Here is a 25,472-nt window from a genome sequence, read left to right as displayed (position 1 = left end):
AGCCTGGCATGCTGCAGTACATGGGGTCGCAAAGTATTGGACACAGCTTAATGACTGAAAAATAAACTAATATAAGTGTAAGAATAAAATACTGGAGAAATATGTAGCAGGAAACAAATCTTTGTTTGGCAACTAATCATTGAAAATAAAGTCACCAAAATAAAATAGTTTCAAAATTAATATTGAAAAGATGCTTTTACTTGACTTCCATCCCACCGGACATTTATCAGATTATTATGTGTGTGTATATATGTGTGTATACAGAAGACAAAGGGCTAATAAGCACAAATCAACAGTCTATTTTTCCCCCATATTTTTCTTTGTTATTAGTCGGATGTTGTGTTAATGTTAATGTTAATCAGGAGAGAATGATCCTGGCAAAGGGTTGGCAGAGAAGTTCTCCACAGGCTCAAAGAGCAACATTTCCAAAGTCTAACTTCTTCCAATTTGCTGAAATAACCAAAATTGCATTTGAAACTCCCCCATTTATATATATAAAGAGCAATCACTAAAGAGAAACAAAAATCTTGCAGTGTTAAATAATGAATAATTATTTATCATATTATTCAATTTTTCAATTATTAATAATGAAACACTGACTAGATCAAGGCAGGTAACTACTCATAAAAAACTCAGTGTCAGTTGTCTGTCTCTGTAATATTTATATGACTGGGAAAGATTGTCAAAATATCCATTCATTCATTTATTCCACTAACATTTATGGCGCATCGATTTTGTCCAGGAACCATGTAGAGTGTCAACTAAGGAATATTGTCCGGTGGGATTTGTATTCTAGTGAAGAGATATACAATTTAAGACAAAAATATATAACACATATAGTAACATGGTTACTATACAACCTACTCCAGTACGCTTGCCTGGAAAATCCCATGGACGGAGGAGCCTGATAGGCTGCAGTCCATGGGGTTGCGAAGAGTTGGACATGACTGAGCGACTTCACTTTCACTTTTCACTTTTCACTTTCATGCATTGGAGAAGGAAATGGCAACCCACTCCAGTATTCTTGCCTGGAGAATCCCAGGAACAGAGGAACCTAGTGGGCTGCCTTCTATGGGGTAGCACAGAGTCAGATACGACTGAAGCGACCTAGCAGTAGCAGCAGCAACATGGTAGATAACATAGATAAAAAATAGTAACATAGTAACATAGATAAAAATAAATTGAGCAGAAGAAGAGGTTCATTTGGGGAAGAGTGGTATCATTGTAAAAAAGGTGTCAAGAAAGCCTCCCTTAGGAGGCACCATGAACAAACAGCTCAAGGAGGTGAGCTCATTTGTATGAGCCATATTCAAATAATATGTTATATTGTTTCACTGGGACACCCAAACCAGGAGTCCCATGATGGATTCAGCCTCAGGCTAGCTCTTGCACAAAATTTATTGGCTTATTTGGTGAAACATTAGCACCCTCCAGTCTCACTATGAATGGCATTAATAGGCAATTTATCTAATCTTTGTGGCTCAGTTTCCTTAAATGTAAACTGGGGATAAAAATAGGACCTACCTCATTGGATTATGTAAGGATAGTTGAGTTGTTACATGGAAGTGCTTAGAACAGTGTCTGGTGTATAATGAGGTCTGTATAAGTGTAAGCTCCTTTGTTATTATTGCTGTTGTTAGAATAAAATATCAACAGGCTAAAACATCCCCTAGTGTATACTTTATGTTGGAAGCATGAATATTATTAAGCTTTTTGGAAAGGTAAGTGAGGAATAGTTAATTTGTTATAAAATTACAAATATTTGCCCCTTTTCCTTTATATGTAGTTTAATGTCTGACCTTGGGTTTATAAAATGAGTAAAGTGAACATAGTAAGAATTTTGGAGAATGGGATGAAGTCTTAAACATCAGTAGCATGTTATGAACCAAGTATTGCTTGGGGCAAAGATTTTTATCCCTTATTTCCTATTTAATCTTCTTGGGCGGTCCCATTACTATTTTCTTTTACTTGGCATGAACTTATTAACTGTTTTTAATCATCACAGAACAACACGGCATTCTGTAAATGACATATGAATTTGGAGAAGAAAGGAAGCATTGAACTAGTGTATACTTACATAAAGGGAATACATTGAAGGAAACCAGATTCAATTATCTAGTTACCTAGTGTATTTACAAAACTGGAAATGTGATGAAAATTCTACGGTTACTCTCAGTACTCGTGCAAACTGAGAGAGTTTTAACAGAATCATTGCCTTGTCTGATGGGCTGTGCATCCAGGAGAATAGGATCCCAAAGTTAAAAGGTACCACTATAGTTTCTGAAAGATGAAAGCCCAGATTGCTCTACAAGCAAAACTGTTATCTTCAGTGTTACAGATTTCTGCTCATAACCAATGCCAAGTGTTAATAACTCAATCTCTCCCTCTCAAGCTCTCGCTCTCTTTCTTTTTTAAAAAGGCTCAGTAAAGTTGAGGTATTTAAAGCCAGAAGTTGATACTCTCAACTATTTGAAGAACAGAAATAGTTGTTTCCTAAACAAGCAAACAAAAAAGGTTTTTAAGTAGAGAATACGTTCAACAACCAGAGCTAAAAGAGGAACAGTGTATGTTTTTACTTCTTTTTCAGTGTTCTTTCTGTTACACACCAAGTCCATTTGTACCAACAGTAGCAACTTTCTTTTTTCCCCATATAATCAAACATTTAACCTCACAGGGCTATTAATCACACTTTGCATTTAGATGGCCTGAGTTTGAAAAGGCTTTGGCTTAGAATTCTATAAACAGTCATTAATCCTTCAAAAAAAAAAAAAAAAGAAGAAGAAGAGAAAGAAGAAAAGAAAAAAAAAGGGAAACATTAGGAGCTTTTGTGCTTTTGCGGCTATTTTATTCAAATTATTGAGTTTATGGAATTATCCTTAGGCTTGCCAGTTTTCATAGGATCCATGCTCATTAATAAGGGGCTTCCCAGGCGGCTCAGTGGGTGTAGAATCTGCTTGCAGGGCAGATGTGGGTCCAGTCCCGGAGTCAGAAAGATCCCCCAGAGGAGGGCATGGCAACCCCCTCCAGTATTCTTATCTGGGAAAGCCCATGGAGAGAGGAGCCTGGCAGGCTACAGTCCATGGGGTCGCAAAGGGTTGGACACACTGAAGCTACTAAGCACACACACATGCTCACTGATGCTTTTCTAGGTGTGAAAACTAGTTATGGGGCTGATGCATGCAGATGTTGAGGGCCTTGGCCACTTTGCCTAGCTGTTAGCTCACAGCCCTTCAGTCTTTCACTTTCTCTCTCTTTGCTTGACGGTTATTTTTTTCCATGAAGCTTCTCTGGCACTGAGAGGTGGTTCCTACTCTGGATGCCTCCATGCCCTCTATCAGTTGCACGCAGTAGCACCCACACACCCACACATATGGTATCATTCTTTCCAAAGCTAGACTGTAAGTAAGACCTAACAAAATAACTTGCTTTACTTATCATTGCTTTTCCAGTCCGTAGCACGATGCTCATAGTAAACAATACCTATTTGTTATCAAATAAAGAATGCAATACGTCTATGAAGCTCCAAGTAAAATCCAGCCTCTATCATGAACTAATGATGTGACCTTAGGCAAATTCATTCAGTTTTCTAGTCAGTGCCCTGCTTTGCTAATAATGATAATACTAATATTTGGGGAGCAATTTTTTGTACCAAGTGTTGCTCTGAGCTGTATATTAGCTCATTAAATTCTGTGAACTCCTGTGAAGTAGATACTCTTATTATCTTTTAGGTATAGTCAAAAGAATTAAAACCCAGAGGGATTAAATAACCTGTATATTAGCAAAATGACAGAATTAGTAGGGAATTTGAATCAAGTATCTGGCTCAAGAGCCCCGATTCTTAATCATTCATTACTCTACATGCCTCCTGACACCCTTAAGTAATTTTTTCAGTTTTGTTTCAAAATTAATGTTAAATGATAGTGAATTTTTTAAAGATATTTTCATTGATTGATTCTGGGCATAGAACCTAGCTCAAACTTTTCTTTCTTTCATAGCTGTTAGCTCTTATGCTGACTGATATTTTACACTCTTATTTATAAGAGTCATAATATTTACTTTGTGTTTGTTTCACGATATAATAATACCAAAATATGTTTTTTCTGAAGTAGCCTACAGGGAGAGGATAAAGGATGCTCATTTTTAGCCAGAATTATTCAAATTAAAGATTTACAAGGAGGGTAGATCTTAAAAGTTCTCATCACAAAAAAACACAATTGTAACAATGTCAGGCGATGGATGTGAAATAAATTTATTATCATAATAATAAATTTACTTGTCTCTGTCTTTCTGTTGGTATATGATCATTATGTAGTAAGCTTTAACCCAAAACAATGTTATATATTAATTATATCAATGAAACTGGATTGAAAAACTACAGTGAATGAATTATTTGGAAAAGTACAGGTTTTCCAGTTGCTTTAGGGCCAACACTTCATCCAAAGTCAAGAACATAGTCTGACTTAGATGTTATGGGGAGGGAGGTGGGAGGGGGGTTCATGTTTGGGAATGCATGTAAGAATTAAAGATTTTAAAATTTTAAAAAAAAAATTTCCATCAGCTTGTGGATGGATAAACAAAATGTAAAATTACCATATAATGGAATACTATTCAGCAATGAAGAGGAAAAAATCCATTGATTTGTTTTCTAAAACAAGGATGAACCTCAAAAACATTATGCTAAGTGCAACAAGACAAATGCAAAAGATTACATGATTCCACTTAGACTTGCATGATTCCAAAAGTACAAAATGTCCAGAAATGAAAAAGTCATACAGACAGAAAGCAGTCTAGTGGTTGTCTGGGTCTAGGAATGGGAGTTAAGGACTGATTACAAATGGGCACAAGAGAACTTTTGGAGGTGATGAAATTGCTTTAAACTGGATTTTAGTGATGATTACAAACTCTATATAGCTAATAAAAATTATTGAATTTAAAAAAAAAAAGAACATAGTCTGACTTAAAACCCAGACACTGCTAGCAGCAATAAAAACAAGCCCTGTTTTACTTAATTAGGTGGGTAATTAACCCCTAGTTTATAGATGAGACCCGTGTGCCCATGGTCAAACTGATCTAAGAGGCGGAGCCAGTATTCAAAGATGGATTTGACTCAAAGGCTCTGGGCTCTTAATTGTTGCATTATTTGCTATTTGAAAAGCATGGTTTTAGACAGTATATACATTTCTTTACCAGGCTCATGTGGCTTGATCTAACTTTTGTTCATAGAATCCTGCTCCAAGGAAGCTCATTAATTCACTCAACCATCATTTATAGTCCCACTGAGAGGGATACACTCTGTGAGCATCACAGTCTGAATTAACTGTAAACATACAGAGGAAAACCACTCTGGTTCACTTACTTTCTATGAATAGAGAAAGTGGAAACTTGCCACATGTGTGTGTGCTCAGTTGTGTGTGTGTGTGTTTGTTGTGTGTTATGTGTGCTCAGTTGTGTCAGACTCTGTGCAGCCCCTTGGACTGTAGCCTGCCAGGCTCCTCTGTCCATGGGATGTCCCAAGCGAAAATACTGGAGTTGGTTGCCATTTCCTCCTCCAGAGGATCTTCCTGACCCAGGGATCGAACCTGCATCTCCTACATCTCTTGCATTTGCAGGCAGATTCTTTACCACTGAGCCATATGGGAAGCAGAGATTTGCTACTAAAATTTTTATTTTATATTATTACAGTTTAACAACTCTTTTTTTCAAAATTAGCAGGCCTGAATAAACTGAGTTTTCAGATGAACTAGACTAAGCAGGTCACAAAGGCAGAATCTTCTCTGAGTGAGAGGAGAGAAAAATGTGCTAAATGGGCATTTAGCCAGTCTTGAGGAATGGACACAGCATTTTCAGACTCTTCAGAGTATTAAGAACAGGTCATAAGTAAAAGAAAATAGGAAATAAGGACCGGAGGTTGGGAAGCCTGGAGTCAGTTCAGACTGTCTGAATCACTTATGTTGTGGTGGTGATTTGAGCTGACAAAATGTTATTGGAGGGATCACTCTCCTCAACACTGTTTGCTTTGGGAAGTCAGGCAGAGATTTATTATGGCTGAAAGCCTTTACAGCTGTCGGATGTGAATTCTGGGTTAAGAGAGTTGAAAATATCAGTTGAAATTAATAGCAGGAGTTGCAATTTTGAAAGTTTGCAACAATTGCAAAGGGAAAACAAACCAAAAAAAGTCAGAGACTATAGTTTTATTCTGCATCTACAATTATATTTTGCTGTAAAAAAGTCACAATACATCATGCAAGGAAAAAGGCAACTCAGTACCCTCTGAATATAATCCAGAAATTTGAAATGCTGATTTACAGGACTGACAGTTAATAAGATGGCATTTTGATGTAAGTGAAGATGCTAGATTCAATATTCTAGATACTGATGCAAGACAGGCAACACTGGAAGCGATGTCTTTCTACAGAGTGTTCATCTTGTAGAGTAAGAATCACTGCAATTCATGAGTGTCTGGAAAGATACCAAGAAAAATGTATTTGGAAGATTAAGATAGATTAATGATAGGTGGATAGATTAAATAGGTAGATAGGTATCTATAAATGACTAATCATTATTTTTATGTCTCTACATAGGCAATTGCTATAATTATGTTTGTCCATCTATCTGTCTTGGAAAATATAAGGTCAGTCACACTGGGGTTTTGCTTTCTTTCCTAGATCCACAGGTTCAGTGACAAAACTGTCCATGTCCTAAGAGTTGCACAGACTTTTGGGATGCAGAACTACTCACAGCTAATGCTCATTAATGCAGTTGCACGGGAATTCATTACACAATGGTTGCTGAACTTACATGTCTAGGAATCTTTCTTGGGAAGAATCTCATGGGTTAGTTTCCCTCTGAATATGGAGTGAGAAATGCTTTCTCTGTAGGGAATGTGTATGTTGAGAAGTTCTTCCATCACTTGTCCTGGATAACTGTATTTACCAGGTATACAACTCAAAATATGGATGCACAGCACAGGAAGTGCTCAAAATATTGTTGAATGAATCGATACATATACTAAATAAGTCACATCTCTATTCTTGTCATCTTAAGGGATATACCATCCTGAATTAAATGATGCATGTGTGCTAAATAGCTTTAGTAGTGTTGGACACTTTGTAACAATATGTACTGTAGTGCACCAGGCTCCTCTGTCCATGGGATTTCCCAGGCAGGGATACTGGAGTGGGGTGCCATGTCCTTCTCCAGGGGATCTTCCTGACCCAGCGATCAAGCCCTCATCTCTCAAGTCTCCTGCATTGGCAGGCAGGTTCTTTAGCACAGCACTGCTTGGGAAGCCCATGCTCTTAGATGACACCAAGGATAAGCGAAGAGACAGGACACTTGACTGAAAGAAATAAGCAGGGTGAGATTATTCCTCGGCTCAATGGGTGGCAAAGGAACAAGTTCTTGAGTCTAAAGAATGTCTGCTTGCATATATAGTCCCTTTGCTGTATTCCAGCAACATTACATAGGGCTCCCTGATAGCTCAGTTGGTAAGAAATCCACCTGCAATGCAGGAGACCCCAGTTCAATTCCCGGGTCAGGAAGATCTCCTGGAGAAGGGATAGGCTACCCTCCAGTATTCTTGGGCTTCCCTTGTGGCTCAACTGGTAAAGAATCTGCCTGCAGTGTGGGAGACCTGGGTTTGACCCCTGGGTTGGGAAGATCCCCTGCAGAAAGGAAAGGCTACTCACTCCAGTGTTCTGGCCTGGAGAATTCCACGGACTGTATAGTCCATGGGGTTGCAAAGAATCGGACACAACTGAGCCACTTTCACTTTCAGCAACATTCCATAGCATAATCTCACAGGCTGAATCATACCTTGCCCAAATTCACATATGAAGTCTTCAGGTCTTATATGTCAGAATGTGACTATATTTGGAGATAAGACCTTCAAAGAGTAAATTAAGGTAAAATGAGGCCGCTAATCCAGCAGGACTGGTGTCCTTGAGAGAAGAGGAGATCAGGACACAGCCAAGCCAGGGGAAAGACACAGGGAAAAGATGGCCATTATAAGCCAAGAGAGACCTCAGAAGAAATGCCCCCATCCATACCTTGGTTTCTGACTTCTGGCCTCCAGAACTGGGAGAAAATTACTTTCTGTTGTTGAAGCCACACAGTCTGTGGTACTTTATTATGGTAGCCTAGCAAGCTTATATACAAACCATGTTCTTATGCAGAAGCATGCTATAATTTAAGGTTTTCTGTCCCCACCAAAGGAAAGTAAAGAAAAGCTCTCCATGCCATGTCCCAATCATGTTTCCTCCATTCTCCTCTGTTCTCAGGTGATAGTAATAGATACTTCCATGCAGGATATTTTATTCACTCCTGAGACATTACAATCAGTTCTAAAGAGAGGTCCTTCCCAAAGGAAAGGCTTGCCTTAGAGTGCAGCATATGAGAATGCAAGGCATGAAACGTCAACTACTTCGAAAAATATACAAAATTATTGAGATAATGGCATTTCAGTAGAATTTAGAATTTTCATTGGATGTCTACTTGGTGCAAAACAGTAGGTACAGTGCAGACTGTAAGGGTAAATATAATGTCATCTTATCTGTATGGAGTTGACTATCTCAAGTAAGAGAAGAAATGTGCAATGGTGCTCAGACATTTTTGAAATTATTTATTTCAAGTAGGGTGACCTCTCTCTAACTGAGATGGATCTTTACTTTCCCATATTGACCTCAGAAATAGTGCTGTTTTCTAAGTTAGTAAACATGAGATTGAAGGGAAAACTACTTTTATTTTTCATCTCAAATAATATAAACCACCCCATTTCAAATATGGGAACTAGTATTAGATATTTATAGAATTGTTGTTGCTCAGTCACTAAGTTGTGTCTGACTCTCTGCAACCCCATGGACTGGAGCACGCCAGGACACTGCATTTGAAAATCAAGATACTTCGAGAAGTAGTTGACAACTTAAAATAACTTCCTAGCTCTTACTATATAACAAACACTATCCCCAAATCCCTTATATAGCTTTTCATGGAATATTCCCAACACCTGAAGAGTTTGCTTTTCTCTATTTCTGCATTACAGCTAAGGAGAGAGATCTGGGGAGTGTGAGTAGCTTGTCAAAGATACAAAGCTATAAACCATGGAGACAGATGTCAACACTGACTAACAGAAAGAGCTCTTAGGTACGATTCTTGACCACCACATTCACTTTTATAATTTGTAACCCAAATAATTCTTTTCCCAGAATTGGATATCTGAAGAACCACAGGACCCTCACAACAGAGGTGGTCTGTGTAAGTATTCACTAGGTATTTGGCACAAAATAAAGATGGGAACATAATTATTTATGGATAACAAAAAGTAAAATATGCACTTTAAGACTGATTTCCTAATCAAATTATCACTGTGATACTAACAGCCATGTAATAGGGAAACGTTCCCATCAACAAGGCTTCATGTTTAAGCTCCACATCAATACTCTTAGGAAAAACACAGCCCTGAAAGCCAGTAGATTAAATGCTAGCGGACTTGCTCCACACTTCATATATCGGGACAGGATGCTGTTTTTTTCTGTATATGCTGGCAACCCACTCCAGTATTCTTGCCTGGAGAATCCCATGGACTGAGGAGCCTGGTGGGTTGCAGTCCACGAGGTCACAAAGAGTCGGACACGACTGAGTGACTTTGCTTTACTTATGGACACTGGCCAGCTCTCAGTTGCAGTCACGTTCAGAACACTTTGGAAAACATAATCAAATACTGCGTTCATTATACCAGTTTAGTTAAAAAAAAAAAAAAGAATATTGAGAACAAAATACAAATTATGTCTAAAGTATTAGTGGAATATGGAGTGGAATCAGTTTTTAGTGCTAGTGGGACTAGTGTTCCTCTATCAAGATACTAGAAATGTATTCTGATCTTTACAGAGACTCAATCCTACCCACCCTCAAAAATAAGTATCTAACTATATTTCTCCTTCATTTTATAAACATTAACTTAAAACTGAACAAATAATCATCCAATGAATGTCCCCTTATTTATAAGACAGGAAAACTGGTTCCATACAATATTTGAGAATTAAAATTCTAGGTCTGTTTGGAATTTCAAATTTATGGCTAGTGGTAGGCAAAGTGAGAAATTAGTACTAGTCTAGCTTATTAGATCAATTTTGGCAGTAGTACAGAATAGTTTGGGAATTTCCCTGGTGGGCTTCCCTTGTAGTTCAGCCGGTAAAGAATCTGCCTGCAGTGCAGGAGACCTGGGTTCAATCCCTGGGTTGGGAAGATCCCCTGGAGAAGGAAATGGCAACCCACTCCAGTATCCTTGCTTGGAAAATCTCATGGATAGAGGAGCCTGGTGGGCTGCAATCCATGGGGTCTTAGAGTCAGGCACGACTGAGTGACTAACACTTACTGGTGGCTCAGTGGTAAAGAATCCCCCTACCAATGCAGGGGTTTGACCCCTGGGTAGGGAAGATGCCCTGGAGAAGGAAACGGCAACCCTGAGGGTCTTGGTGGCAAATCTCATGGACAGGGGAGCCTGGCAGTATCCATGGGGTTGCAAAAATTTGGACCTGACTTAGCCAGTCAATAATAACAACAAATAGAATTATTTATGTATTTTCATTTTTAAAAAATAGATTGCTCCAACTTACTTTGTCTTGTGTTTGTTGCTCAAATGAAATAATTCACGGAGAGTACTTATCAAAGTGCTTTTATATTGGGATAGCTCGAAGTTCACCATTGCTATTTTTTTTTAATGGAAGAATTTGTGTAGAGAATTATTTTAATGATAGTATTTCTGATAGAATAATGGAACTAAAATATTATGCTGAGGAACTTTGCATACATTTCTCACTGGCTTTCATGATTCTCAAAAACTGACATTAAATATGTCCTAGATTCAAAAGACAATCTTGAGCTTCAAAGATTACTTATTTATAACAGGCATTATAAGCATAAAGTAAACATTCCAATCTTAAACACTGCTATAATCTAATTAATGGAATACACAAGAGAACTGAATGCATTTTCTCCACAGCAAAGTACTTCCTGTTCAAGGAGAAAAATTAAAATTTGTCCAAATGTTTGATTTTTCAGTTCAAATTTTATTAAATCCAGGGCACTTTCCAAAAACCAAATATTTTCAAGTCTGTTTCTCAATTGGTCCATTTATTTTGGCTAATCAGCATATTTATTTTACCCAGCTCTGCATCACATTCAATGGTCAAAGACAGTCTAAAGAGAGGCGGGTGTTGGTGAAATTATTGGAAAGGAGAAGCCATTCATATTGGGAAATTATTGGATTGATAAACTATTATATTATAGTTGCTTTAAACAATTACTCTTTCTTTTGCCAACCTCCAAAGCAGTAAAATCCTATTTTGAATGGAAGGATTTGGTAGGTTATAGCAATCCCCAGAATATGTGTTGAAAGTAGGATATACATATGGTGAAAATTGAAGGTCATGTATTCCTATTTATAATGCTGTTAAAATATTCTCAGATCTTAGACTTAATGTCAGGAAGTAACTCATTGCTTTTGCTGCAAAGAAGACAATTGCAGGTAAATCTCAATTATGTCTGTTGTATTCACTAGTGGGTAAATGACAGAAAGAGAACAATGAATCATAGCTTTCCTAAATCCCACAAAAAAGTCATTTTTCTCTGATCATGCCCCCAAACCCTAAATATATCATTTTCATTGCCATCCCATTTATTTTCTCAAATGTTCATGGATTAGGCATGGGTATATGTATTCGCACTCACTCCTATTTATCAATTCAAGAGTTTAAACAGCATTTATAAAGCTTAGTCCTGTTATATATGAAACACAAACCTAGTACCAGACATGCAAAGATGAATAAGACAAGTTTGAGGATTTAACTATACTCTGATGAGTTCAGATGCATTCAAGAAAGTGTGATTACGAACTTCTTAGGTAGCACCTTCTAATCATTTGTGATTATTTGATTTTTTTTATTCCCATACTATAAGCAAAAATCAAAAGTCTCCTCAGTATTCTTGTACAAGTTAAGTATGTATTAGGAGCCCAGTAAACACTTGGTTGATTCATTTATGTTGCTTTAGGTAAACTTTGTTTTCCCAAAGACCCTGAGAGATATACTCTGACTAGTATATCTTGATTTCATAGAACTCCTGTAACAGCTATCTACTGTCTCCATTTTCAATTCCAAAGATTAATCTGATTTGGATTGGAATTTTTGATAAAGACAGTTCTATCACAACCTATAAAAATAACTCAAATTATATAAAATCATGGTGCCGCAGTTACTGTGGGAAGTAAGAAAAGCATGATCTTAAAACAACTTTTAAACAATTTGTTGCTTACTCTCTTACTTTATGAGGAACAACTTGAGATTTATCATACTTAATTGGTCCTCGGGGAAACATTTACTATTTTCAACAAGATTTACACAGGAAACCTCCCCACACACATCTCCCTAAGACAAAGTATATCCTTTGAGATTGTAGATCTAGAGTGAACCATAACTGATGTGTGTTATGAAAATAGCCTATTATTTATAGATGGATGGATTTATTGCAAGATATCCTGCTTCCTACATGTGACCCATCATTCCAAGATAAGGTCACTTTCAATTAGCAGCCCTCATAGTAATAGTCTATGTATGTACATATCACCTTATGGATGGCAAGTGTTTTCATATAATGTATGTTACTTCTTGTAACATTTGAATGTGTTGTATAAAATATTGGTCACCTGAAAATAATTTATGCCTGGTTTTAAGACATGATTTGGGGATAGAAATGGCAGTTTCCTAAATCCATTGTGTACCCACTGATTTCCTGTGTTGTTTCATGCTGAGAGTATAAGTTTCAGAACCAGACTGATTGCTAACCAGCTGACTGCTTACAAGCTGGACGACTTGCGTAAATAACTGAATCTCTCTTGCCTCCGTTTTGTCAATGGCACTTTGGAGATATCTGTATCTACTGCATAGGATTTTTATGGTCATAGGAATTAATACATATAAATTGGGTAGAAAATGCTTACCACAAAGCAGTACAGAAATGTTAAGCTATTTCTCACAGCAGGCCCTCGTCATGGTCGTTATTGTCTCTATTTTACAGAGGAAGAAGAGAACTTTTACAGCAAATTACCAGAAAAGATAGCCTTTAAATCCTAAACCAAATATTCTAACTTTATCTCCAGTAGTGGTAATTATTGTTTTAATAAAACCAAAGCTGTTTCATTTTATTATTGTTACTGGTTTTTTTAAACAACGTAAAAAAAAAAGAAGCAACTTAACCAAGGATAAGACTTAACTTGTTTTCTGCACTTATGTCTTCTATAGTACTTTATGTACTTTCTTAATTTAAACCCCCTCTTGGACCAATTTTATTTGTAACATGTATTACTCCTGTTTTGCTTTTCCTTAATCTATTTCCCCCATGCTGAGCAAACTATGTGGTTATACAAAGGACGTTGAATGAATGTACTCATTTTGGATTTTTGATTCTATAACACTCACTTTACTGTTTTTTATTATCTTTGATATCATTTCATATCAAGCCCATAATACCAATACTCCCCCAAGTATGTTTAGAGCAGTTTTATTCCATTTAGGATCCAATTAAGATCTATACCTTGCCATCTCTTAATGCTCCTTTATTCCAGAACAGATTCCCTCTTCTCCCTTTCCCTGCTTTTATGAAAATGATTGTACTTGCCAGTGGTAAGACCCACACAGGGACCACTTATTAAGTTTAATTCTTTTAACTGTGCTGTAAATAACAAACTGAATACCCATGGACAGAGAAAATGATGTTGAATAAACATTGTCTGTATATTAGATGGCTGAAATTGTTTAGTTTCAATTCAGGGTGCAGGTTACCCTGAGATAAAGCAATGCCTAACTATTTCTTACATTCCTCATAAAGCTATTTTTTATTTTTAAAGAATATCTGTAATGTATTTCCAGATCTTTGAATGTAAGTTGAAGCATGCGTTCAGGTAGTAAAAGTGTAATTCACGTTTTAATGTCTTACTATATCTACCTGAACTCTTAAGTACATTTTAATCATTTTAAGAGAAAACATACTCATATGAAACATTTCCCACCTATCAACTGAAATCTATGTCTTAATTTTATATTATTTTCTTTATATTATTATAATGAGGACTTGAACTGTTTGTGAACCAGAGTAAATAAATGTTTAATGAGCTATTAGTAATGCATCTTATTTCGAGATGCTTCTTCCAAAGGTTAGTGTATAGTTTTATAACAAAGACTGAGGGTCTTGCACATTTTATTGTATTTGAAAATTGGGGGAATTATAACACTCTTAAGATGGCTTTAATCCATGTTACAAAACATGGATTGTATTTATTTGCTCTTAAAGGTGAAAAAGGAAAGAAGGGAATCAGAAAGGTATGAACATGCTATTGTACAGGAAACAGGGCAAGAAGGATTACTTTACATTCCTCTTGTCTGAAATTATCTAATTCCATTCTATACCATCTTTGTTTGGCATTCCCCTGGTTATGTGGTTACACATAGGGGGGCTTTGTCTCTGTATCCAAAACTCTTATCAAGTTACCTTTAAAATTTGGCATACGGCAACAGAAGGGTCAACAGTGCCACCTTCCTCATGGTTTGTATGACTTCATTAGTGAAATAGAACTGTGGGAACCAATTTTCTAGGCGACACTGAAGTCATTAGGAGCAATGAGACTTTTGTATCTACTGAAGTAAATGGTTTTAATGTAGTTTGACCATCTAAATAACCTTATGACTAGCAAAATATTGGATGGGTTCTATTTGTAGTTATTGTCAAGACAAGTGGACCATTGAGGAGTACTCATTTTATAACGTGTTTAACTTTCTATGCAAAATATGCAGTGTTTCCAATTTAACTAGAAGAGTCAAAAGATTTTTTTTTTTTAATGATTTCTAACCCCTCACAGGATGACAATGTTGGAAAAAATTTACAAGGCTATTTCCATTGTTTACAGGTAAAAGTAGACAGAGGGTTAAAGGATGTTGGAGAACTTTACAGGGAAAAGAAAATTATTTTGAAACCTTAACATAGAGAATTTTCAGCTCTAAAATCCTATACTTTTATGTTTTATGGTTTGGGGGATGGGTTTTCACAACATAAAAATTACCCAGAAAGAATTGCTCTAACCAACTGCTGTGTTTCAAAAATCTTAAAATGAGAATTTATAAGCCTGTAGTTTTAGCTTAACCAACCTTTTTTTTAAACTTTAAACCCTGTACATAATCACCTTCAAATCCAGAAGAATATAAGTACTGAAGTCTGGTCCTTGGCATATTGAAATTCAGAAATCAGTCTCTCATTTTTGCTTGTTGTTTTGTCCAGAAACTAAGATTACAGTATGCAGAAGTCACCCCCTCTCCTTCTTTAGAAAGTGTTGCAGGAAAAATAACTATTCTGTGCCAGATGGTGGGAGCTCAGAATGAGAAATTGGAGCCATGGAGGACAGACCAGGTCAGCTGGGCCACCTCCCCTGCCAGCACAGCCTCACCAGAGTGACTTCAGGGGCCCCTTCTATCTTGTATTCAGTAAGCGTGGTTACCCAGCCTGTGGCTTTTAAAGTTGCTTTTTAAAATCCCACAGATATTGACAAAATCCTACAGGTTTTGTTTTTGCTTATCATCATTTTGCAAAGCTGTATCTTATAACTCCATGATGTTATCTTCAATATTAAGTATCTCCCTCCCACCCCATTTCAGCCAACTGACTTGCCTCTGGTCTTGTCATGGTCCTTCATGCTATTTATTTCATAAGAGAGTTTTATCAAAGCATGACAAGGAATTTAGAGACTATTGTGTACAGAACATAACTCAATATAGAATTGATTATAATTTTTTTTATAATGGCTAATTTAATCATGATGGGGCTGCTGTCATATAAACTTTATCGTGGTCATATCATATGTACTGATTGCGGCTAACCTTTATCCCAGCATGTATTCATTTCCAAAGGCTGCTATGAGAAATTACTACCAACTAGGTAGCTTTAAACAACAGAAATGCATTCTCTCTTAGTTCTGGAGGCTAGAGATTAGGAGTCGAGGTATTGGCAGTGCTTGTTTCTTCTGGAGTCTCTGAGGAGAAATCTGTTCCATGCTTCTCTCCCAACCTCTGATGGCTCATGGAATTCTTGACATTGCTTGGCTTATAGGCTCATCACTAAACCTCTCCCTCATCTTCTCATGACTTCCTCCCCTGTGTGTCTGTGTCTCTGTGTCCAAAGTTCCCTATTCTGCAAAGGACATAAGTCGTACTGGATATACTCCACTCTGATCTCGCCTTAACTTGATTACATTTGCGAAGGTCCTATTTGCAAATAAGGTGACATCCACAAGGTTCAGATGGACACAAATTTGGGGGAAAACTGTTTCACCTAGTACACACAAATTGATAAACATTTTCTCTATGGGGCTAAATAAGAAATGTTTTAGCCTTGCAGGCGGTGCAGTTGCAACTACTTAACTCTGCTGTTTTCCTGTGGAAGCAGCCATATACAAACAGAAATAAATGCTTATGACTGTGTTCCAATAAAACTTTATTGATGGACACTGAACACTGACATCTATATAATTTTCACATCCCATGAAATAGCATTATTTTGATTTTTTTCAGTCATTTAAAAACTGTTCCAAGCATTCTTGTTTTGAAGGTCAAACAAAAACAGATGGTAGGCCACATTTGGCCCATAGGCTGTTGTTTGCCAACTGCTGTTTTGTAGTCTTATAGAAGTATTGGACTCCTCACTTATTATGAAAAGTGATCAGTCTATTCTACATAAAGAAATTATGGCTACTACCTTCAAAACATTGCCTTTTTTCTGCTTCTGGTGTGTTGATTTTTCCAAAATTTTTGTTGGAATAAAGCAAGCTCATTGTTTACAAAATCAAGATGAAATGCAAATTTCTTTCCTGATTCCAATTCATTCATGATTTCTGTTCCTAAAGGGAAACAACTTCAATTATTCCAGTTAATTAAGCAGTTTCTATTAGAAGCGACTTCCATATTTTAATCAGGCATACATACACAACTGTTGCTCATTGTTTCAGCTTTTGAGATGTACTGATGTTTTGCTAGGAAAGAAATATTTAGCTTTCTTGCAGTTCCTTCCTCTGCTTTCCCCCACCTCCTTTTTCCAATGCTGTTTACTCAGGAGCAGATTTAGAAGAACTTTACCTTCAGAGAATCTTCCTTTCTAGTTTGCTTTCTCTCAATTTAACCTAGATTCCAAAAGCTTTCACAGATCTCTAGGTCCTTCTTTCTATCAGGATCATTTAGTTGCTTAACTAAGAAAGACTCGGTTCGGTATTTATTCCTTTTGAGTGGACATGAAAAGCAAAAGTGAAGTGTAAGGAGAAGATTCTATACAATGGTTCTAAAAGACAGTAAATGTGTACAGAAAACATGGCCTGTGGTTGAGATTGTTGTTGTTGTTGTTGTTTAGTTACTAAGTCGTCTCTGACTCTTTTGCAACCCCTTGGACTGTAGCCCATAAGGCCTTTTCTGTCCATGTGATTTCCCAGGCAAGAATGCTGGAGTGGTTTGCCATTTCCTTCTCCAGGGAATCTTCCACACCCAGGGATCGAACCCATGTCTCCTGCTTTGACAGGCAGACTAATTACAACTGAACCCCCTGGAAGCCCCTGTGGTTAAGAAGATGTCCTCAGATCACTCCACAGAGTCCACTTTATGTCTGATGAAATCAGTCTGCTGATTCACTTTTACCATGATAGTTTAGAAATCTCTGACCAGTTTGCCCAGTCTCATGGGTTTGTGTGGATTTACATAGTCAGAAGTGTTTGTGTATGTGAGCTGATGGCAATGCACAGCCTCAGCTCTATTTATACAGAATAACAACTGAATTCTGCTGTAAGGACCTACAGTAGGTATGGTTTCTTTTCTTGGCATATGACATTCCAGTTTTTAAAGAGATTCTTAATTCTAACAACATCCCTTCATGTGTGTGCTGAGAAAAGCTTTTACAACTTGTGTGTGCCTATGTCAAATTTATATATAAAGTTTCATTTATAAACTATATATTTTAAATATTAAATTTAGGAATTTCAACTATTCAGTTTTACTGTTTGGTAGAAATGTTTGGATACTAATGAATAATTAATAGCCAAGGCTGAGTAAATCTCTTTGAAACTAAGTATCAATTTTTAGTGGGGGAAGTACACATTTATTTAAAAACTCTCATGGGTCACATACATATTCTGTTATTTTTATCGACTTTGAATTATTCCTGCATCAGGCATGTTCTAGGCCATAGATTGTTTTTCCAATTGCCTTTTTAAGGTAATGGGGTCGTGTAACTTGTTTTAGTTCAAAACTGTTGGCTCTGTTGGAATGTGTATTTTAGGCAATGCAGGCCAATTTCAGTCAATATATTATGCCAATCTTAATCTTTTAGATAAGGGTTTAAGATTTAATGTGCCCCAGAGCACATTTCAACATCACACACAGAAACAAACAAAACAGAACAAAACAAACCTTCCATGGAATACTGTTCATTATTACTATTTTTTTTTTCCCTTGGTAAAAATACCAAAGAGAAGCATAAGTGCACACATTTCCACAAGCAAGAGAGAAGTGTATGTGAAATAGTCCTGTTCTGACTCAAATCTCCTTCCAGACCTCTTTCCTCTGTATCCTTGTGTTCTTAAAAATCTGAAGCTCAAGGGAGAACCAAAAAATGGTTTCCCCATTGGAAAATATATCAGCTATTGCTACCTGCTGTGTAACAAACAAGGGGTTGAGAAGGAAACATCAACCCACTTCAGTATTCTTGCCTGGGAAATCCCAAGGACAGAGGAGCCTGGAGGGCTATAGCCCCTGGGGTCACAAAGAGTCAGGCATGGCTGAGCAGCTGAGCACATGAGCATGTATAACAAACTCATCTTGTATACTGACCAATGGTCAGGCGCATAAAAACACAGCCAAGTTGTGTTCCATTAGATTAGTCAACAGAAAACTCCTGGAATTTCTCCATGATGTGCCTAAAGAGATCTCTTCAAAAATAACATCCGGCTGATATCAGTACCAGGGCCTGTACTCAGATAAAGCAACGCATTTGGTTCTAAGGTTTTACTTGGTTTATTGAGTTGTGTTAATGCTGTATTGACTCCATTTGACTTAATTGGCTCTGATAGTTGTTTTTTTTTGGTTTGTTTGTTTTTCATTTTTGAGTCTAATGACAGAGTTAGCAGCTTGAATCTAGAGATATTAATGTTAATACTAGATTAATTGAATCACCAGCTGCTTTAGTTTGTTTCTTTTTCCTAGTCTTGGATTGAAATTATATGATGTGACCTAGGACATGATCATTCATGGTGTAAAACAAATAAATGAATAGTTTTATAGAGAAAGAGGATTTTTTGAGATAAAATAAATATTAGATGACTTAGTCCCCAGTTCACATGAGTAAACTGAGGCACATAAAAGTTATGCAACTTGCCCAGAGGCAAAGACTTATTTAACGGAAGATGCAGATCTATACTCAAAACTATGAAATCCCAGTTGAACACCCAAGCGAATGTATAGTATTCTAACTATAATTTCTTCTTTACATGTAGGAGGGAGCCATGCTAAAATGTTTTCATGAACCTCCAGAGAGCTACCTTATGGATAAGTCCCAATACAGACACTGGCTAAGCCGTGAAATATAGACAATATGTCCTCTGATGTTTATCTCCCTGGCATCATGTCTCTTTAAGATCATAAAGATTAACTCAAGTCTTTGTAACAGCAATAAAATAATTAACTCAAAACTTGCTACTAAATATTGCCTTTATATTCAAGGTATGTGATCTTTTCCTGACATAATTGCCATTTTAATAGGAAGATCTTAAATACTGAAAACCACTTAGATTCTAAAATTCACATTTTATGTTGAATGTCACTGTATATATACCTGTGTAACTATATATATATATATATATATATATACACACCAGTATGAAATGAAAATATATCAATATTTTAATATAACTTTTTCATTAAAGGCAAATGAACAAATCTGTATGCAGTCCACTGTCATTTATTCTTTCTGTTAATACAATACTTATTATTTTTCTAGAGAGTGCTATGGTTCTCTAATACATGATATTGTGTTAATTTGGACATACAAATGTTCTATTTAACAAATTAAATATAAGACAGACAAAAAACAAATGAAAAACCACAATTCATCTGTTTAAATTTACTTTCCCAAAAAAAGGAGCTAAGTAAATGTCATTTTTCTTGACTAGTCTTTGAAAAATGATGCAGATACTGTAATTAAAAAGCTACTTTCTTCTTATTATTAATTATAGTTAACCTTGTGTTCTGAAAAAATATTAGTAAACACAAGACACTATTTACACCTGAAATCTTTAGTTTCACAATAAAGCCATGCTGGTAACAGGATAACAGCTAATTATTTCAAGCTGGTAAGGAAATTCTCTTACTACATCAGGTTCAAGGAATGGTCAACCAGTTCTTTGAGGAGCTTCTTGTCTGTGATGTTCTAACAGAGCAGAATACTTGCTCTCAGGAGCCGTCAGAGAACAGCGCGCCACACAGCTGGGAGCATGGGCTGGTATGATTTACATGCTAGAACCACTGGCCAAACAGATTACATGCCTTGTGACTTTTACATTTGCTTCCAGTCGTTAATAAAATGCCCTGCACAACCCATATGAGTACATCATGTTTCCACTATAGATTCTGATTTTCAAAGTCATTTAAACTACAAATAATTTTACATGAGAAACTAACTAGATAGCTTTGTAATCTTTTAAATTGTTCCTCAGCATTTGTACTTTGTGTTTAAAAAATAGCCTACTTTCTTAAAGACGACTCTAGAATGCTCCCCAATCCTGATGTTTTCTTATATGTATATTTGAAAAGAGAAAACTTGGGAGATTTGTAAAACTGAGAATATCACTTTATGTATATGTAATCTAAATGACATATCTACATAACACATTATATATAGTATTATGTAGTATTTAAGTGTGGACAGAATATAACTGTATATATATAGATATATATAGATATAAACACAAACTATGTATCTGTATTTACATCTCTACCTGTCTACAGAGAGAACCTATACTATATAGAGAAATGTGTAATTACTAGAAAAGTGTGCCAAAGTATAAACAGTTAACATCTTTCATTAGTAAAATTGAGAGAAATTTTTATTATGCTCTGTGTATTCTAAGTTGTGAGCATGTGTTATTTTTTAAAGTAGACTATGCACACACACACACAGAGTATAGATTCTTTGTTCAAAGAACAACTTTTTGAAATATCAAATACCCCCCTTCACAGATCAGTCTGATGGTTTGCATAAACAGATTAAAAGCATGTGGAATTAATTTTCATAGAAATGTATTTTGACCCCCAAATTTTTTAAGAACAAAGAGCTTTCAGGAATTTTTTTAGGTTTAATATTATCCCCCAAACAACATTTGGCTACCTAGTCATAATGTGTTCTGAGTACAGTAGGTGATTTGAATGAAGGAATGTGTTTTTAAAAAAATAAACAGGCTTAAAATGTTTTCATATTTTAATGCTCTGAAATCCTTACATAATTTCCCATAAACACTTGAATATGATCCCTCGTTACATTTAGGTAACCCATAATATTTAAAAATATGGAATTAAGCACCTATTAAAACTGAAAAACACTGCTGTTCTTTACTAAGTAATTTTAATTGGTATTAGAATAATTCTTTAAGTAATTTATAGTTGTGTCTCTTACGTGTCTGTCATGTGCAGCATTTACTGAAAACATATTTTAATTTTGCCCATTTATGAATTAGGATGTTTGAGATACCAAGGCCATGGAAGCATTCAAAGGTGAAGCCACAGGTAAGGAGTCTGTCTTTTTGTTAGATATTTATATGTCTGCTGCTCTACTTGACTACTCTCACTTTAAATGGAATTAAATCTAAAAGGTGAGACTTTTACAAAGACAGAAAGATTTTCCTTATGTTTTTAATTTGTTATGACAAAAATGAAAAATAAATGTATATAGTATAACAAATCATTTCTGATGATAAGAATGTTTGGAAATGTTTTCCTTCAAATGAATTTTTAAACATATTCTTCTGATAAAAATAATTTTTAAATAAAATTGAACATTATGATAGGGTCACTCTAAATGTTTAAATTGGAGATGATGATTTTGAAGCTGATCTTCTTGCCAGGTGTTACTGCTCTATTAGCCTCCTTCCCATTTTAGACCTTTACTAATTTAGTTTAAATTCCTTCTATATTGTAATTCTTGCCACCTGTAACTGCCTTTCTAGTAAATGTCAATTCTCTACCTTCTATTTTATTGAAATTGTGGTTTTTCTTTACTCATTATCTCCACAGTTTCAAGGAATTCAATTTTTCTGAAATATGGATGTTAAGAAACAAAGCAATGCACATTAATTTGAATACATTTTGCTAAAATCACAGTATTGAAATTCATTCATGAAATATATACCTTCTATACCCCACTTGTATTCGTTTTTGAGATCATTTGTTGTGTTTCTGAGGATACAACTAGTGACTGACAATTCAAAGACCAAAAACAAGATACCACTCTTTATGACTGGGATTGGTGCTCTTCTCATGCCTAAGTGTGTATTTTATTTGTTGAATAACATGATTCGTGTTAGTGATGATACAGCTACCTAGCTAGAGAGAGTGAACTATTCGTATAACTATCTATCTTATCTCTATATCTCTAGAATATCTGTCAGAATATGTGAAGTGAAACAAACTCCATCAAATAAAAGAGTCAAAGCCCATCAAAACAAAGCAAAACAGAATAAACATTATAGTCTAAAATGTAAACTGCAAAAAAAAAAGAATTTGAGAAATGTGTTATCTGATATTATTCAACTATCTATAGATTTATAACCTCAGCCTTTATCAAGACCATAAATATAGCCTTTGAGTACTCAGCAATTGTTAGGCCCTGTGTTAATTATCTTTATACTTCTTGAGCCTTACCCTCTTTACAGTCCAGCTGCCATTAGTTTTAAGAGTGGGCTAATTTAGGTTTAGATTTTTAATGCCATTGTTAAACTTGAGCACATTTAGTTGCTTTTACCAGTACATGGAGCTGCCTATTGGAAAATATGAAGTGCTTTAAAAACGTGGCTTGTTATTAATCCCCACGGAGCATCTGCTATGTACTAGTTATTTGTCTTCCTTGAATAAACAGTGTTAGTTGCTCAGTTGTGTCCGACTCTTTGTGACCCCATGGAATGTAGCTCACCAGTCTCCTCTGTCCATGGGATTCTCCAGGCAAGAATACTGGAGTGGGCAGACATTCCCTTCTTCAGGGGCTTTTCCTGACCAAGGGATTAAACCTGGCTTTCCTGCACTGCAGCCAGATTCTTTAGCATTTGAGCTACCAGGGAACTCAGATAACCCTTGAGTTAACTCTGCACCTGCCTCTTCATTCATTACAGTATTATTTATATTAGCCAAGACATGAAAGAAACATAAGTATCCATTGATAGATGAATGGATAAAGAACTTGTGATATATAGGGATAGATGGAAAAATAGATTGGTAGATAGATATAACAGAAAAATATTCAGTCATTTAAAAAAAAAAAAGGAAATCACATCATTCCAAAAAATAAGGATAAACCTTGAAGTTATTATGCTATGTGAAATAAGAAAAAGGCAAATGCTGTATGAACTCATTTATATGTGGAATCTTAAAACAAAAATTGATAGAAAAAGAGATCAGACTTGTGGTTACCAGTGACAACAGTAGGGGTAGGGGAATTGGAAGAAGATGGGCCAGAGGTACACTCTTCCAGTTTTAAGATAAGTAAGTATGAGGGATGTAATGTACAAATGGCAACCATAGCTCACACTGCTATAGGGTATATAGGAGATTTGTTAAGAGAATAAACCCTAAGTTTTAAATCTTCATGAAGAAGATTTTTCCCCCTTTCTTCTTTCTTTTCTGCTTATTGTATCTACATGAGATGATGGATATTAGCTGAACCTAGTGGTAATATCTTCATTATATATGTAAGTCAAATCACCATGTTGTATACATAAACTTAAAGAAATAAATGAAGTAGATAAAAAGAAATATTAAATATAACAGTATATGTGGTTTTTTTTAATGAGTACTTATTATCCTCCAGTTTTGGGGGTTATCCAAAATATGGGGATGACTTAGTTGTCTGATTATGGCTCATGTCTCTTATGGGGTTGTAGCCAAGCTATTGGGGTTTCCTGGGTGGCTCAGTGGCAAAGAACCTGCCTGCCAAGTCAGGAGGCACAGGAGATGTGGGTTAGATCCCTGGGTCAGGAAGATCTTCTGGAGGAGGAAATGGCAACCCACTCTAGTATTCTTGCCTGGAGAATCCCGTGGACAGAGGAGCCTGACGGGCTATAGTCCATTGGGTTGCAAAGAGCTGGACACGACTGAGCGTACACACACACATGGCAAAGCTATTGGCTGAAGCTTCAGTTTTGTAAGGGTTAACAGGACCTGAGGGTTTTGATTCCAAGTTGGAAGGTCTGAGAACAGGACCTGAGACTTTTGATTCCAAGCTGGGAGGTCTGAGTTCTTTGTTAAATAGGCTCTACCAGGCTCTTGAAATGGTAGCTGGCTTACCCCTGTGAGAATGGTTTGAGAGAGAAACCCAGAAAATCTCTAAGATGGAAGCCACAGTGTCTTTTATAACCTTACCTCAGAAATGACACACTATCTCACCTTCCATATACAACTGACCACACAGACCACCTCTGGAAAAATGTGGGTGGTGTCTTCACAGGGGTATGAGTACCAAGAAGTGGTGTTGGTTGGGAGCCATCTGGGAGACTGACAACTATGTTCTGAGTGTGGAAAACCCCTTAGACCAGTTGTCACGTGCTGCCCGTCACTGAGTTCTCAATTTCCAGCAGTAGTTCTGAACATAATGAAGGAATACCTCTTCCTTCCTTCCTTTCCTCCTTACTTTCTTCCTTCCACATAGTGTAAATATATTTTACTATCCTAGCATCTTAGACCTAACAGGGTCTCAAGAGAAAATCTTAACTAATTTTCATTTTTTTTGAAGTAATAATTGAAATAGGAAAGACAACATAAATAGTTCAATGTCCTGCAGCCCTTCGGAGGAATAATCAGGGTGTCTTGACTATGATCCCAGTATGTCTTCTATAACAGCATCCTGAAATTTATGGTTTGCCATTATTTAATTTTAATCCTAATGATTCATACATTAGTTTGTGTAATATTGAATTAGAAAAATTATCTGGAATAAGAGTTGACTGATTTTCTGAAGAACTCCCCATTACAATGCTTGTGTCTGGTCCTCTTTGTTTTAATCTTGGTTTATTTTGATAACCATCTAAATGGACAGGACCCAGCCTCTGATTTTTCCATCTTATTTCCAAGTTGCCACGGAGGTTTGACCTCTATAAGCTCATACTTGATCTGGCAAATTACACCTTTGTTTGTTGC

Source organism: Ovis canadensis, chromosome 13 (assembly GCF_042477335.2).
Source record: "Ovis canadensis isolate MfBH-ARS-UI-01 breed Bighorn chromosome 13, ARS-UI_OviCan_v2, whole genome shotgun sequence".
NCBI lineage: Eukaryota > Metazoa > Chordata > Mammalia > Artiodactyla > Bovidae > Ovis > Ovis canadensis.
Note: the sequence above shows the minus strand (reverse complement) of the source record.